A 15,866-nucleotide genomic window follows, 5' to 3' on the forward strand; every position below is an offset into this window, starting at 1 on the left:
TTTACTCTTGCACTACGAGTGGTTCCCTAAGCTGAATAAAGTCGTCCGCTGGTAACGAGAATACAGTAAAATGACGAGTGAAGGAGGTACTGGAGGTACATTGAACCAGGTTAAAGTTATTCTATACCAGCTTTGAAATCATAATCTGTCTATCTGTCAGTACCCACATGCGTTAATCCCGGATGGAGAGGCCACAAACATATCGCCCCCATGTCAACATTTCCTCCCCCATCAGGCTGCCCTCCCTCTGCAATATGGGAGATAACTGTAAATAAATCTCCACCGTTAGTCAACCCCACGCTTATTTAAAACCTCGGGTCACATCAAGGTAGGTGCTGATATAATTCGGCGCTTTAATACCTTCTTTTTTTGCTGTCATCAGTGGTCTCAGTAATTATCTGGTCGAAGCAAAAATAAACCAAAATAGCCACGGTAACGAAGAAGTTAATCCCAGGTGTGGAGCAGACCTCTTGCCGAGATTGAGCGAAAATTAAAGAAAGTCTCACGTTCGCCCCTTAAAGATTGGCAGTCGATATTGGTGGTGGCGTGCTACTGGTGTTGGTGGCTGTTGTTATTTATCGCCTGCTGCTGTTATTATTATTATTATTATTATTATTATTATTATTATTTGTGCGGTGGTAGAAGTAGACATTGACCATTTCTGTTTTTCTCGTGTTGTTATTCCTCTTCTTCATCATTATCATAATCATCATCTTCTTCGAATTATAATTATTATTACCTCTCCCATTACTATACGTATTATTACAGCTACTACTACTACTACTACTGCATTATTTTTATCTTTATCTGCATCACCTCTAGTACCATAGTGATATATTCTCTCCCTTTATAAATTCAACAATCGTGCGCTCCGTTCGTTTACAACCAACATTAATATTACTCTTGCTAGAATCAGTCAGACCATAAATTTGGCACTTGCTCGGGAATGTAATATGCTTCACTCTCAACGCCCACTCTCCTGTTTTCTCTCTGCTCTCATATTCCCCTGTCTCTTACTCTTTTCGCATCCTTCCTTCTCTTTCTTCTGTTCCTTTCTCTTCCTTCTCATCATGTTATTTTATCTCATTTTTCTCATTTTGCATTCTCTGATTTCTTTCATTGCTTTCTCATTTCTCATATTTCTCTTTCTCATTCTTGTTTCATTCTCATATTTTCTCTTTCTCACCTTTTTTCATTCCTTATCATATTTCTTTAATTATTTTTCACATTCCTTCTCATATTTCTCTTTCTATTACTCTTTCTCATTCTTCCCTTTCTGTATAACAGTTGTTTCTTGTATAATTCTTCCTCTTCTGGATATAACTTCTTTTCCTTTTCCTGGTCTTATTCAGTCTTGTCCCTGAAGCTCCTTAATTATTTCTTCTTTACTTCCTTTTTTTATTTCCAGCTTCTCTGCCTCTTCCTTTTCTCCATCACCCCTCTGTTATCTTAGTTCTCATTCTGTTCCTTCCTCTTTTTCTTCCGTCCTTTATCTTTCTTGTCTTTTTCTCTTCCCTTCATCCTCTCTTCTTGTATCTTAATTCTTTTTCTCTCCCTATTTTCTTTCCTCTTGTGCTTCTCCTCTTTCTTTTATTTTTCCAACTCAAGCTCATCTTCCTCTTCTCATTTACCCCTTCGTCCCCCTATGGCCCTCTTTGTCCTTTCCTTACTACCTACTCATTCGTCTCCATACTCCTGTACCTCTCTCTCTCTCTCTCTCTCTCTCTAACATTTTGTCTCCTTTTTATTCCATTTAGTTTCGCCTTGTGTTTCTCTCTTGTCTTCTCATCTTCCTCTTATTTAATTACAGTACAGCGTTCTTAGCTTCGTTTCTTCCATATTCCTCATTGTCTTCCTCCTTTCCAGTTCCTCCCTCTTGCCGTCTCGCCTTTCAGTAGTTTTTCCATGCTTCTTGTATTCTTTCTTTGCCCCTCTCACTTTACATTCATTCTTTGTTGTTCTGCGTTTTTCATCTTCATTTCCATTTTCCTCTCTCTCTCTCTCTCTCTCTCTCTCTCTCTCTCTCTCTTTCCAATCGAAGTTGTCTCTTTAAGTTGTTCCAGTCTCTCTCTGTCGTTGTCTCTGTCTGTCTGTCTCTCTCTCTCTCTCTCTCTCTCTCTCTCTCTCCAGAAAGTGAGTAGGATATGCACTGATTTTTTTTTTCTGTTTTATTTCTCTTTTCGTTTTTCTGTTACTCAGTGTACAGTAGTTGTCAGTCTCTGCCTGTATGTCGGTCAGTATGTCAGCCCGGATTACAGTCAGTATGTCAACCGGATTACAGTCAGTATGTCAAGCAGATTACAGAAAAAACTAATGTGAGGATCTGATGCTGAAAGAGGTTTATGATGTTTGTGTTAGCTCTTCATTTGTCGGACGTATTTTTCACTTCAGTCCCCCCCCTACTATCACACTATCTACGTCAGGGAGGACCTCTTGTAATGAACTGGTTTATGAATGCCACATCTCACCCCCTCTGGTTCTAAACGTCTCCCTTAAGCTGGATAAACTCGTCTGGAGGCAGCAGGTGTTAAGCAGAAAGGACCTAGTTGGGTTAACTCGATGAGGAATTGATAAACCCTTTCATCGCTGCTGACACGATTGGTTCTCTTTATTCAGTCTAATACCAGAAGGTTTTTCTCCCAGACGAGGGAAATATTGGCAAGAAGATGGGTAAAAAATACTCTGGATTGACCATTTCACTCTCGTATAATCCAGTACAAACTTCACTTAGGCTAACACCAGACTATTTTTTCAGCAGAGGGTAAATATGGTAGTCGTAGGAATAACACATTTGGCCTGAGACGCCCTTTATTATTATTATTATTATTATTATTATTATTATTATTATTATCTTTATTATTATTATTATTACTGCTACTACTGCTACTAGTACTACTACTACTACCGGTATTATTATTATTATTATTATTAGTTGTTGTTGTTGTTGTTGTTTGTTTTTTAGCTGCCAGACGATTTTATGCAAAGGCCTCGTATTGAAGGTTTTAATTGAGGCCTTTATCTAACCTTCCCATGCTGAAAGTTGCTCCGTGAAATTGTTTGGAGTTAGCAAGAACGAAGTGAAAGAGACGTCATTGGCTTAAAGGTGTTAAGTTTAGGTGAATGTAGGTCAGAGGAGAAGGACGCAGCTCTGACTGACCCCTGCACCGTGATGACACCTTTTTAAAACTTATTCTTCCTTCCTTCAGACGATTTTATTCAGCTTTGGAACAACTCGTGGTGGATGAGTTAATGGTGATTGGTTTTAACCCCTTCATTACGTGTCTCCCATAATGTTAGTAAAATCATCTGGTGGTAGCAATATTCACACACACACACACACACACACACACACACACACACACACACACACACACACACACACACACACACACACACACACACACACACACACTCTCTCTCTCTCTCTCTCTCTCACTGCCCATGTAACACCCCCGCAATCATTAACTCCTGCTTTATCCAATTAGCCCCATCTCTCTCTCTCTCTCTCTCTCTCTCTCTGCCCATGTAACTCATCCCCGCAATCATTAACTCTTAACTTGCTTTATCCAATTAGCCCCATCTCTCTCTCTCTCTCTCTCTCTCTCTCTCTCTCTCTCTCTCCCCGACGCATGTAAAAATTTCATGCCTGGATTTTCCGCTGTTTATGACGGACAGGCTTACAGGTTGTAATTGTGTGTGTGTGTGTGTGTGTGTGTGTGTGTGTGTGTGTGTGTGTGTGTGTGTGTGTGTGTGTGTGTGTGTGTGTGTGTGTGTGTATACTTCGTGTAACCTGAGTGTGTTCGGTAAAACTGACTCCTGCGCTTTAGATTGATATATACTGTAGATTGAGAGAGAGAGAAAGGGGGGGGGGCAAAAACTTACCATTCTTTTTCTCACCTTGTAGGATACAATCTCTTCCACTCTTTTAACTCGTTTGTTTTTCCGGTAACATGTGATCTCGTGGGATGGGAGGGTGGGTGAGAGCAGTGGGTTGATGGATGGGGAGAGCCAGTGGGATGGGTGTGTGGGAGGAGTCAGTGGTTGGATGGGTATGGGGAGTGTCAGTGGGATGGGAGGATGGGGAGAGTCCTTGGGTGGATGGGTGAGGAGAGAATCAATGGGTGAGAGGGGGGGGGTCTTTAGGTGGGTGGGTGGGGAGAGTTAATGGGTCGGATGGATGGGAAGAGAGAGTCTTTCGTGTGGGAGGGTTGGGGGAGAGTCCGTGAGCCAGTGAGTGAGGGGAGAGCCAGTGGGACGGGTGGGTGGGCGGGCGGGGAGCAGTCGGGTGGACGGATGGATGGGGAGAGAGAGCTTAGGAATCATAGGACTTTATCAGCTGAAGGGGATTTGTACTCCCTATCCATTTCCAGTAGATTTTAGCATACGTTCTTTTATTTACACTTGTTACCACCAGAAATTACCGTAACAGTTAATAAGGTCCAAACCCTCCTGTTTGAAGCCTAGTGAAGTAAAATAAAAGCGTCTTCAGTTGGAAAAAAACACGTCATGGGAGTAAATCCATTCTCTACGATGACATTATTTTTTGTTACCTCTAGTTGATTTTAATTCAGCATAAGAAAGACCCAACGTTTGAAATGGTTACTGAAAGCTATATCTAACCCTTCCAGTTCGATAAGTCTTCCCTTAGGTATGTAAAATCGTCTGAAGGTAGCAACGGAAATGGTAGCAACGTCATGGGAATAAAATGGCCAACTTGTCATGTTCAGAAATATAGTTGTGAAGGAGTGCTAGGGCGCCTTCTAAGCCCACGAGTACACGGGAGCTGAGACAAGCCCTATGTGAGTCTATCTATACTGTTGGCGTGGTAGCTTGATTCTCTCTCTCTCTCTCTCTCTCGTATTATTGCTAGACAGGGAGGGAGGGTGGGAAAAAGAAAGAGGAAGTTTGGTTTGGAATGAAAGTAATGGTCAGGGGAGAGGGAGAGAATGGGGAGCAGTATCTCTCTGTCTCTGTCTCGGTCTGTCTGTCTGTCTGCCTCTCTCTCTCTCTCTCTCTCTCTCTCTCTCTCTCGCGTGTGTGCAGGACGGCTCAGTATTACCAGTCTTTACCCTGCATTATTTTCCACCTCCTTTTCATTGGCTGCATAATTGATTTAAAAAATTCAATGGGCCGTCCTCGCATCACGCAAGAACTGATATGCGCAATTTATGGACCACCCTGCACCTTAGAGATCCAACTTTTTTAAGAAGGAAACTTTTTAACACTGAGAGGGAGAGAAAACTTGGAAACTGAATAATTTTGTCATTCGGTTGCAAGAATGTAAATGGTTGTGAATATCTTTTGCTTTTGAAAGAAATGAATATACCCAGCTGAGAGAGAGAGAGAGAGAGAGAGATTTTAGTGGGCAGCTTCAGCCAACCGTTCGTGTTTTTCCATTATCTTTTTATTTGTTTATGAGGCACAGTTATCGTTGCATTGTGGCTTCCATAATGGTGTCTGGCTGAGAGAGAGAGAGAGAGAATAATGTACTAGTCTCTCTCTCTCTCTCTCTCTCTCTCTCTCCACCCATCAGTAGGTACCACACTCATGTTGTTGACTTATCTCTCCTCCATTCCTTCTGCCTCCCCTTCCCCCTCATCTCTTTTCCCCTCTTACCTTCTCCATCCATCATTCTAGTTCCTGACTCCTCTTTTTCCATTCTCTCGTCCCTCTTTTCCCTTCATTTCTCCCTTCCTCTCTCTTCTCTGCTTCCTCTTCCTCCTCACCCTTTCTTCTTTACCTTTCTTTATCTTATCTTCACTTCTTCCTTCCATTCGTCGCCCCTTGTTCCCTTGCACTCCTCTCTCCTTTTTACCATTTTAATCGTCAGTTCTTCACTATTTTCTCTATTTCGCTTCTGTTTTTCTTTCCTTTATTTCCTCCTCTTTTCTCTCCCTTCCTTCCTTTTCTGTTGTTTTCTTCTTTCCTTCTCCTATCTACTTCCTTCCTCCTTCAATCTTATTTTCCTTTCATTCATTCCCCCCATTCTCTCTCTCTCTCTCTCTCTCTCTCTCTCTCTCCCTCTCCCTCTGCCTCTCCCTCTCCCTCCCCTATTTATCCCCCTATCTCTTAATCACCCTCTCTTTCTCCGACTCCTATCCTTCCTCCCTCCCTTTCCCCATCCCTCTTTCCTCCCTCCCATCTTTTCTCTTACTTTTTTTTTTCGTTCATTCCTAATTTCCCTTCCATCCGTTTCGTTTCTCCACTTTACCTCTCTTTATCTAACACCTCTTTCTCCTCTCTTATCCTCTTCTTCCTCAGTCCCTTCTATCCGCTCTTCTATATTCATCTCTCCTATCTCCTCTTCCAGTTCCTCCCTTACCATTTCCTCCATCCTTCTCTTCTCCCATTTCGTCTCACCTTCCCTCCATCCCTCATTTCCTCTCCTTCCCTCCCTCCTCCCTTCCTTCCCCCCCTCCTTCCATTCTCACCCTCCGCATTTCGTAACTCCAATGTCACTCTTCTTAAAACTCTCTCTCTCTGTCTCGTTTTTTCCCACGCCTCTTATCTTACCATTTTGTTTCCTTCCCGCTTCCTCTTTCTGTCTGTCAGGCTGTCTGTCTTTTTCTGAGTCATATACAGACATATATATATATATATATATATATATATATATATATATATATATATATATATATATATGTGTGTGTGTGTGTGTGTGTGTTGTGTATTCAGTATTTGTATAAAATATTTTCATTCCTTCATTTTTAATCTCTCTCTCTCTCTTTCTCTCTCTCTCTCTCTCTCTCTCTCTCTCTCTCTCTCTCTCTCTCATTCTCAGTGCAAGTGGAGGGGTGACTGCGCCATTGTGGGAGTGCCTCAGTCAGATGGTATCACTGCTAGATATTACACCCGCCCTCACCCTTTTGTCCAGTCCCCTCCCCTCCCCAAACGTTTCTCCCTTCCCCATCTCGTTTTTTAACACTTTCCACCCGTTTTTTGTTTTAGTATATTCACGCACTATATATATATATAATTTTTTTTTTAATATGAAAACTTTCGCAGTCCTTATTAGACTTCCAGTGCCCTTTATGTATCTTTTCAACCTGTCTTTTGGCACCCGTTTTCTCCAGGCTTATCTTGGTCTTTCCATGCTTCTTTTTTCTTCAAACAGTTCCCACGCGTTTCTGGATCTTCTAACTCTCTTTAGGTCTCCCCAGCGGTTTCTCGGTACTTGTCAGCCCTCCTCATCCCCCACCCCTTTTCAACATCTTTTTCATGGTCTTCCCATTACTGTATACACTTCCCAAACTCTTTCTAGCCTTTTCCTATTTTATTTTTTCCTCTTTTAGACTTTCCCATCCCATCTCGGATCTTTCCCCACTTCCTACCTTTTTTTTTTTTTTAATCGGTTTATTTAGTTACCATCAAACTCACACACGATAGGTCATTAGTAGAAAAAGTTTCGCTTCACACCAGCAGATACCCTCGTTATGGGCCAATAGGTATCTGTTGTCTGTATTTCCTTTGTACTCCTTTGTGCTCTCGGTCATTTCCTTTACTTCTCAGCCCTCGTTAATGTTGTTTTGTGTCCCTTTCTCAATAGTTTTCATTCCGCTGCCTTACACAGTGTTTTTTTCACACTTTTCAGCCTATTTTTATTCCTTTCAGATTTTTCTCTATTCCTTTCCCATTTTGTAAAGCCATTTTACACCTCAGAATCCCACTCTTGGCCTCATCGGCTTCCACTTGGTATTTGGTTTCCTGTGAGCCCCGTCCAGCTCTATTTCACATCTCCTTAACTTTCCACATTTTATCTCTCTTGTCTTCTTCAGTCCTTTCTTAATTCTCTCAACTTTTTCCCATATTTTTAAGTATTTTATAACCATATTTTTTACTCTTCATTCAGACTTCCTTTATCCTCGTTAGCCTTTTCAGTTTCTCTAACCATTTCTAGCTTCCTGGGTATTTTTTAACCCTTTTTGTCCTAACCTACGTAATTATTTTCCTAAACCTAGCTATTCCTTAACTTTATAGGTCTCTTTAGCTCACCTCGGTCCTTTCTAGTCCTTCCCAGCCCTTTCTCAGTATTTCCTAGCCCTTTGAAACACTGTTCAGCTTTTGTTAAGTATTCTCCAACCTGTTCTAACCCTCCCCAAACCCTTCCATCCCTTCCCAACCCTGTCTGTATTCTTAAATAATTTCTAGCCCTTTCCCACTAACCCCCTTCTCACAACTTTCCCCTTCTCTTTCTGTACTCTTCACCCTGTCCTTCTCTCTCTCTCTCTCTCTCTCTCTCTCTCTCTCTCACACACACACACACACACACACACACACACACACACACACACACACACACACACACACACACACACACACACACACACACACACACACACACACACACACACACACACACACACACACACACACACACACTTACCCATATTTCTCTCACCCCTAGTCGACAATCTCATAGCCCAATTTAGGGAACAATGGAAACGTGCCATTGATTTAGACCTGACCCTTGTTTTAACTTCCTGTCTGGGGAATACCTGTTTTTTTCATTTTGTTTTTTTATCATTAGACAAATTACTGAGCTTAAAGGGGGACCACGTACAGAAGGAGTTAGTCTCTTTCTGTCTGTCTTTCTGTCTGTCTGTCTGTCTCTCTCTCTCTCGTTTTTGAATATTCCACACAAGCCCATCCCATTCCCTCTAACCCACCCGCTCATCCATCCGATTCCAGACCTTTCCGACCCCCCTCTCTTCTGTCAAATCCCTCTCCAACCCATCCCATCTCTTCCTAGTTTATTTCGTCCCTTTCCAAAACATTCTAGGCGATTCTAGCTCTCCAAATCTCATCCAAACCCCTCCAATTCTTTGACAACCCTTTCTAGTGATATAATTCTAGCCCTTCTTTTTTTTTCTTTTACTACTCAATTCACCACTTCCCATCCAGACTTTTTCAGCCCTCTTCTTTATCATCTCCCACTCATATCCATCCAGTCCTTCTCATTCCATCCCTAACCCTTTCTGCAGATTCTAGCACTAACAGTTTCTTTCAAGTCCTTTGCATCGCTTTCATAGCCTCCCTCATCACTATCCTCTTTCCTTCGATGTTCTCTCATCTAATCCAGCCCCTTTCAGGCCTTCGCAGCCCTCTCTAGCCTCATGCACTCTTTATTTATCATTCCAGACCTTCCAGCCCTTTCATTCAACTCCTTCACCTTCTCTTTAGTCCTTTTAAGCCCTTACCAGCTAGCCATATGCACCCTTTCATTAACTTTCGTGCCCCTATCTAGTCCCTCTTCACTCCTTCTCCGGCTTCCTTCATCCCTTTCCAGCCCCCTTTAGCCCTTATCACCCCTTTTCCAGCCCCCTCCAGCCATTACCATCCCCTGTCTAGCCCCCTCCAGCCCTTACAACCCCCTGTCTAGCCCCCTCCAGCCCTTACCACCCTTTGTCCAGCCCCCCAGCCCTTACCACCCCCTCTCTAGCCCCCTTTAGCCCTTATCACCCCTTGTTTAGCCCCCTTCAGCCCTTACCACCACTCTTCCGCCCTCATTTCCCCCTGTCTAGCCCCGTTCATCCCTTACCACCACTGTCTAGCACTCAGGCCTTACCACTCCCTGTCCAGTCCTCATCATAACTTCTCATACTCTTTCTCACAGTTCTTATCACTTCCTCATAAACTTTCTCACTTCCCTTACCCTACCTGCCCTTCTCACAGACCTCATCACCTCTTACTGTAACCTTTCTTACAAACCATCACCAACTCTTTCTATAATCTCGTTTTTCACTGCCAACTCCAGCCCTTAGCAGCCCGTTCCATCCCTTACCAGCCTTTCTCACAGCCCTTAGCAGCCTTTTCATCCCTTACCAGCCCTTAACAGCCCTTTCATCCCTTACCAACCCTCCTCACAGCCCTTAGTGGCCATTCTCAACCCTTACCAGCCCATCCCACGGCCCTTAGTAGCCTTTTTCAAATTCTACCAGCCCTTCTCACAGCGCTCAAAAACCCTTTTTAACCCTTACCAGCCCTTCTCAGCCCTTACCTACCTCCTTTGCCCCGCCCCAGCCCTTTCCAGCCCATCCCATCTCAAAGCAGCCCCCAAGGAGTGCTTACATCCTTGAGGTACTACACACTTCAAGGCCATCGTTGTGGACCCGGATGTACGGACAGAGAGAGAGAGAGAGAGAGAGAGAGAGAGAGAGAGAAAATGGTGAGAGAAAGGTACGTTAGTGGGTGCTAGAGTGTATGTGTTTACGTATACTGAGAGAGAGAGAGAGAGAGAGAGAGAGAGAGAGAGAGAGAGAGAGAGAGAGAGAGAGAGAGAGAGAACTGAATGATGCAAGAGATGTTTGTGTAATCGTATTTGTGTATTTATGAGAGAGAGAGAGAGAGTTGAATGATGTGGGAATAATGTTTGTGTAATCGTATCTGTGTATTTATGAGGTAGAGAAGAGGGGGAGGAAGGATGTAACAGTGTGTGTGTGTGTGTGTGTGTGTGTGTGTGTGTGTGTGTGTGTGTGTGTGTGTGTGTGTGTATGTGTGTGTGTGTGACAGAGAGAGAGAGAGAGAGAGAGAGAATGGGGAATGGGGGAGATGGAAGGAGGGAGACGGGGGAGGAAGGGAGAGGGGGAGTGGTGTTTTAGTGGATGCTGGCGTAGCTATTTGTTTGTGTGTGGAGAGAGAGAGAGAGAGAGAGAGAGAGAGATTTTATATGTTTATGTTTATATGTATGAATGTATGTTTCTAATACATATATATTTATATATTATCATATAAACTGAAGGCAGGATTACATAGTGAAGTTATAAGGAAGATATATAATGAACGTAGGATTATATATAGTGATGGCCAGTTGTCTATATTGTGAAGGCAGGCAGTTTGTATTGTTCCGGTTGTCCATAGTTGGGTTCGAACTTGGGACCATTTGTTTTACGGTCTGCGGCGCTGCTCCACTTCCTCCTCCTCCTCCTCCTCCTCTTTTTCTGTATTTTCTAATCTTCCTTTTCATAACTTCATCCTCTAGTCCATCTCTTCCTTTGTTCCTCTTCCTCTTCATTCTCTGTGTTTCCCTCTATCAATCGTCTCCTTTCCTCTTTTTCTCTCGTCTCATTCTTTTATATATATATTTCTTCCCTTCCCCCTCTTTTCCTCCAGCTGTCATCTTATTCCTATATCTTTAATCTCTGCTTCCATATTTATCTTGCCCCTTGTTACCTCTCTGGACTGTTTTTCTTCCTGCCTTTTGTGTGTGTGTGTGTGTGTGTGTGTGTGTGTGTGTGTGTGTGTGTGTGTGTGTGTGTGTGTGTGTGTCTCTCTCTCTCTCTCTCTCTCTCTCTCTCTCTCTCATTTTTCCTCCACTTCAACCCCCCTACCCTCCCCTCCCCACACACAGGCCCTGGTATACATATTTAAACAGAGATATACGTATGCAGGTAGTGGGTGGTTAAGAATGATATGTGGCCTCCCAGTTGTCACTCCAGGCGCAGAACTGGGGCACAAGTACAGTCATATACACAAACTTTAAAACATTCTACTGGGCCAATTTCATATCCTTTACCTCCCTCTCACAACCCATCATTTAAAGAAAAAGGTAATATGTGATGAGAGAAACTTAATGTCAAGCTTCTCTCAGCAAAATCTGGGCCAGGTTATGATAAAAGGAGTATAGTCATCCTGGCCTTGAATATCAACTTAGCACTCTAGCCCTGCGCCCCTTAGCTACTGATGAACCTCGACAGGATTGTGTAGTGGATGGATGTATTGGATTTAGTAAAGCAAGGTAGAAATACTGTATATCAAGTTCAGGTGTACTATTTCCTGATCATCATTACGGAAAGCGAATCAGTTTTATTCAAGATAAAAAAAAAAGTTCAGTACCGGTATGTGTTTCAACCACGATCGTGTGTGTGTGTGTGTGTGTGTGTGTGTGTGTGTGTGTGTGTGTGTGTGTGTGTGTGTGTGTTTTCTAGGACTTTGGAGATAATCAGACACAAACGAGCAAATACCCTAAAGTAACTACACATCGCTGTACCCCTCTGTCTTCATTGCTGCGGGTAAACACACACACACACACACACACACACACACACACACAATAGACAGTCTCCAAGAAGGAATACATAAACACACACTTCCTTTTTAATGCAATTGTTGTCTCCTTTGGTTTCATTTGCTCTCTCTCTCTCTCTCTCTCTCTCTCTCTCTCCTTTACATTAGCATACCAGTCTACTACTTATTTCGTCTCCCCTGTACTTTTTCCCCTCCTCTCTTTTTGGCTCTCCTCCCTCTCTGCATCTCTGTATCCTTCCCCTCTCTTGTCTTTCTTTTCTCTTCATTTCTTGTCTCTCACTCTCCTTCCCTCATTTTCCTCTCCAGTTTCCCTCTGTTCTCCTTTCCCTCCCCATTCTAAATTTCTTCCCCCCTTCTTTCTCTCACCATATATCTTCTACCCTCCTCTTTCTCTACCTTTCTATCTTCCTCTTCTCTCTCTCTCTCTCTCTCTCTCTCACACACACACACACACACACACACACACACACACACACACACACACACACACACACACACACACACACACACACACACACACACACACACACACACACACACACACCACCTTTCCTCTTTATTCTTTTCCCCTCCCCTCCCTTTCTTCCCTCCCCACGTTCTTTCCTTCTTCACTCTCTTCCCTTCTCTTTCTCCATCTTTCTTCACTGTCTTTCTCTTTCCTCTCCACCATCTTCCTCTCTCCCCCCCTCCTGTCTTCACACTTTTTTCCCGTCCCCCCTCTCCTCTTCATTTTTCCTTCCCTTCCTCCCTGCCCTCATCACTGTCTTCCCTCGCCCCCTAATCGTTACTTCACTCTTTTCCCTCTCTTCATTCCTTCCTTCTTTGTGTCGTGTTATTTCTTTCCTCCAACTTTCCTTCACTTAATTCTCCCCTTCCATATTCCCTCCTTCTTTACAGTCTTCCTGTCCAGTCTTCCCCCCCTCTCCTTCCATCCTTACTGTATCTTGCTCACATTTTTCCTCCTTTATTCTCTCCTTCTATATTCCGCTCCCTTTCCTTTCTTCCTTCTCGCCCCTCACTCTGTCACTCGTCCCTCCTCCATCCCTTGTCATACTTCCCAGGTCTCGCTCTTCTTCCTCCTTCCCTCTTCATCCCTCACTCTTCCCCCATTATTTCTCCATACTTCCCTCTTCTTTCCTCCTTAACTCTCTACATCTCTCCCTCTTTGCTTCCTCCCCTCTCTCAGCGCCTCTGTGTTCCACCCTTATGGCTTCTCTCTCTCCACACCCCCTTTCCCTCTATATTCCCCCGCTCCTCATTCTCATTTCTCCCATCATTCTTCCCATTCATCTCCTCCCTTCCATCATCTCCCTCCTCACGTTCCTCTCCATGCCTCCCATTTGTCCCTTCCCTCTTCAATTTTTCTTCTTCATTGCTCTCTTTTCATCCCTCCCTCCCTCCATCTCACTCAGTTCATAGTACTCCCCATCCCTCCATTTGTCCCCGTTCTCTTTATTCTTCCCTCCCTCCCTCCCTCCTCCCCACAATATCTCCCCCTCCCCACCTCCTACAAGCGGTAAATTTTCATTACCGCGGCTAAAATTTGTTGTCGGTGCGGCGCCTGGGCTCCTTCATCCCGGTATAAACAAGAGGGAGCGTGAGAGCCGCGGAGAGGGACCCCACATCTAAATGTTTATGTCCTGCTACACGTTTTATGCCACCGTTATCGTGAATATCCGGGGGAACATTCTTATAAACTTGTGTTATAAAGAGATATGGAATTATTTACATATGTGTATTTGGTGTTCCTGTATTGGTTCTGGTGGATATGTCTTAAAATTTTAGTTTGGTGCTAGTATAAACAAGAGGGAGCGTGAGATCGGCGGCGAGGGACCCCACGTCTAAATGTTTACGTCTTGCGCTACATGTTATGCCACCGCCATCTTGAATAGTTTTGGGGGATTTTTTTTTTTTTTTTTAATATGAGTTATTGTTATAAAGTTGTTTATATAGATGTACTTCGTGTTTCTGTGCTGTTTTGGTGGATTAGTGTTAGTATTTAGCAAACAAACAAGAGAGTGTGAGAGCTGCTGAGAGGGACCTCACATCTAAATATTTATATCCTGTGCCACATTTTATGCCACCTGAACCCTTGATGCTGAAGATGTGGGTTGTTTATGTATGTATCTATCTGTCTATCTACCTGGAGCTTGTATTATGTGTGTCTGTTGCTGTATTGTTTTTGTTGGATTTGTGTAAGTGATGCATGAACTGTGCTGATTGAAGCAAGGGGGAGGCTTGAGAGTGGCGGAAAATGAACTCACGTCTGAGTGTTTATTCCCCCCGGCAACATTTTATGCCAACTATATTTTAATTGGTTTGAAGGGGCTTATCAATATTTTCTTAGGTGTGTATATGTTCCTGTATTGGTCTTGGTGCCGGTATAAACAAATTAATGAGAGCGGCTGAGAGAGATACGCATCTAAATGTATGTTTCGTTCTCGTTTTTGTCTCCTTTATCGTGAAAGTTTAGGTAGATATATATATATATATATATATATATATATATATATATGGAGTTATACTCTGCGTGTGTTGTGGGGGTTCCTGTACTGATAATTTAAATTTGGTGAAAGTGTTTTAAAATCTGAGCTCTGTACCCTGCCGATATGAACAAAAGGAACTGTGAGATCATAGGAGAGGGACCCAGCATCTAAATGGTTGTGTTCCTCGATACATTTACGTCACCTCAGGTTCGTTATGTGTGTGTGTGTGTGTGTGTGTGTGTGTGTGTGTGTGTGTGTGTGTGGCCTTTGTTTTACCCGGTGCGAAGATCTCTGAAATACTGTACTGCACGTCCTTTGTCAGTACCGTATATTTTACACCATTACTGTACTCGCATATCTCATTTAAGTAGAACTTGATGTTTATGCCACTAAGAATTGCCAGACATGCCGAAGGACATGTCGCTCGACATTGTGTGTGTGTGTGTGTGTGTGTGTGTGTGAGAGAGAGAGAGAGAGAGAGAGAGAGAGAGAGAGAAGGGGTTAGATGATGCATTGGTTAGCACATTCAGTTTGCAGGTGGAAGGACCCGAGTTTCTATCTTGGGTTGGACAGGCTCTTGGACAGAAATTGTTTCCTCCTTGTCTCTCTTCACTGAGGAGGGCAAATGGGGACATGTATGCAAATTCGATTGTTGCGTGTCAGATTCTAGTCGATAGGCAAAGGGTCAACACAGAGGTCTTTGTTTCACTGTAGGCTACCACGATTTTCATTATTTAAACGTTTTTTTTTCCCAAGGGACTGATGTTTGAAAAATGTTTTGGAAATATTATGAAGGGAAAAGCGTTACGTGTACTTACCAGTGATACGTGTTTCTTCTGGCCGTTTTTAATCTCGGGAAGTGAGGCTTGGGTGGGTGACATTGTAGCCGTTGTAAAAAGTTTCTCATTTTATTTATGGTAAACACACTACCATACATACATACATACCGGTACATACAAAGATACGTAAATACATACACCTGTAGGTTACGGGATATGTGCAGTGTATCAGAGTTCTTTATACATACACATATATAAACAGAACGTATGACCTGGACGCTATCTTCCTTTCATGCATGTTTATCTGCCGCTTACCTGACGCTGCATTTTGTGAGAGGTTGCCTGGACAAAAGGGTTCTCACTTTAGCCCTTGCTCAGCTCAAACTCTCTCTCTCTCTCTCTCTCTCTCTCTCTCTCTCAATACTGTGACTGTTTGCTACCTGCATAGTTTATCCAATTGTTATAATCATTGGAATCCCTGTTGTGTAATGGCGTTTCTTTTTTTTACATTAGAAAAGAGAGAGAGAGAGAGAGAGATCAAAACCCTCACATCTCTTGTTTTTATTTCTCTTACTCC

At 43.1% G+C, this 15,866-nt stretch overlaps 1 pseudogene; it reads right to left on the reverse strand.

Moving 5' to 3' along the window:
• Positions 1 to 1,449: 1,449 nt before the first annotated feature.
• On the reverse strand, positions 1,450 to 15,391 carry LOC145416772 (uncharacterized; annotated as a pseudogene).
• Between the last annotated feature and the right edge of the window lie 475 nt (positions 15,392 to 15,866).

This window comes from Coenobita brevimanus, chromosome 107 (genome assembly GCF_032717465.1).
Source record: "Coenobita brevimanus isolate Jiangsu-jjx chromosome 107, ASM3271746v2, whole genome shotgun sequence".
Classification (NCBI taxonomy): Eukaryota; Metazoa; Arthropoda; class Malacostraca; order Decapoda; family Coenobitidae; genus Coenobita; species Coenobita brevimanus.